Source organism: Scylla paramamosain, chromosome 33 (assembly GCF_035594125.1).
Source record: "Scylla paramamosain isolate STU-SP2022 chromosome 33, ASM3559412v1, whole genome shotgun sequence".
NCBI classification, from domain to species: Eukaryota; Metazoa; Arthropoda; class Malacostraca; order Decapoda; family Portunidae; genus Scylla; species Scylla paramamosain.
Window position 1 is genome coordinate 7924868 of NC_087183.1, and position 2042 is coordinate 7926909.

General features: G+C 37.9%; 1 protein-coding gene across 1 annotated transcript in view; it reads right to left on the reverse strand.

Moving 5' to 3' along the window:
- The window catches only part of LOC135089587 (uncharacterized), a 136616-nt gene extending 135828 nt beyond the window's left edge, over positions 1-788 (reverse strand). The window contains exon 1 of the mRNA XM_063985364.1: positions 628-788. The gene's annotated coding sequence lies outside the window, so the exon portion shown is untranslated. The remainder of the gene's footprint in view (positions 1-627) is intronic.
- Between the last annotated feature and the right edge of the window lie 1254 nt (positions 789-2042).

The following is a 2042-nucleotide window of genomic DNA, read 5'->3' on the forward strand; positions in this document are numbered from 1 at the left end:
TTTTTTTTTCATTCATTCAATATAAACGAGCAATAATAATAATAATAATACGCTATACTTGAAATATATACATAGCCTAACGCAATGGAATATTCATAGTATCCCAAGCTAATAATGGGAACATTCACAGCCTTACAACAACTAGGTTGGTGATGAAAATATTCACGTAGCCTACATTTGTAATACATAAACACCGGCAGAGCCTAGCCAGGTGCTGGACACATTCGGGTGGCTGAATGGCCTCAGAATGGAAATATCAACGTATCCTGGCATAACAACTGAAATAATTAGACTACTAATAATACTCGGAAAGTTCATACAATCTAACAAATGTTTACATAATTATGAATATTCGCATGGACATTCATAACCGACCAATAACACTAACATTCAATAAGCCTGACAAATGAGTACAAAGCCTAGCCCTGCACCACGCAACAACTCCAGAGGCTATGCAGAACTATCTTGAATTAGACACAAGTGACACGTTATGTTTTGTGGCCAAAAACACTCCATTGCCATCACTATCAGCATGAAGCAGTCAGTGCCTCAGACAGCCAGGCACCACACACAGCTTACAGTAACACCAGGGTGCAGTCTTGTACTATAATGTGGTCTAACACTCACCACTCCACGTCTTCACTTCCTCTTCACGATTCTGCAGTTCCCCGCGTGTGTTGCGGTGCCCTGGTGACTCTGACAGCGATGTTTGGAGCCGTTTAGTACACTAATGACTACACCACGCATCCACACCACACGTGGCCGTCCCTCCGTCACCTCAACTGTAAACAACACCCTCGCTTGATCTTCACAGGCCTGCTGGGAGTCTTTATTTTCTTCTCGGTGGGATTATACTGCATCATTTCTTTACTTGCTTTCAAGTACTTAAAACCGATTCATTATCATTATTATTATCATTATTATTACTATTATTATTATTATTACTATTCACTGCATATATATATATATATATATATATATATATATATATATATATATATATATATATATATATATATATATATATATATATATATATATATATATATATATATATATATATATATATATATATATATATATATATATATATATATATATATATATATATATATATATATATATATATACACCAGTAAAAGGTACGAGTAAATAAAGATGAAACGGAACAAGGTGAATGTAAGATAAAACTCACGCTGTCTGACTTTGAATTAATACTCTGAATATGAAGGAAACAACTTATTATCTAAAAAGTAAGAAGTAACATGAAGTGAATTTTGTTCCTCTCAACTTAGTGGACGCTATGAAGTTTACTTGGGAGAGATTTACACATAAGTACTAAAACAATATTTTGGATCCTTTGCCTTACTGTTGCGGAGAGTTTGGTGAGGGCAGGCGGCGGTGACCCAGAGGCCTTGCCATGACTGGGAAAATGAGAAACAAACGAAACTAAAAGACAAATTGGGAAAAGAAAGGAAAATTCGTCTAAATTAAAGATTTCATAAAGAAAAAAAAACGAGAAAAAACACAGCGAAGAATGTAAACTTTTGAGAGAACTTTCACGAGCACCTGTCATTTCCTTACTTATTATTACTGTCGTTCCACCTGGCGGGGTCCGAACAGGTGTTTTTAAGTAATGATGATGCCTCAAGTAAAAAAAAAAGTAAAAAGTAAAGTAATACAAAACTACTCACAATGGTGCTCGTCTCTCTCTCTCTCTCTCTCTCTCTCTCTCTCTCTCTCTCTCTCTCTCTCTCTCTCTCTCTCTCTCTCTCTCTCTCTCTCTCTCCTTTTTCTCCTCCACCTCCTCTTCCTTTTCCTCCACTTCCACCTCCTCCTCCTCCTCCTCAACCTATTCCTCCTACTCCTCTTCTTTGCCTCCTTCCTAGTGTTACCCCTCTTCCCTCTCGTCTTCCTCCTCCGTCTTCTCCTCTCTCCTTTCTCTTTCACCGCCACTACCTCCTCCTCCTACTCCTCCTCCTCCATTGTAGACGCCTCCCAGGTAATCAATTAGCCTCCATCACCTGGTTAGGCCGCCAATC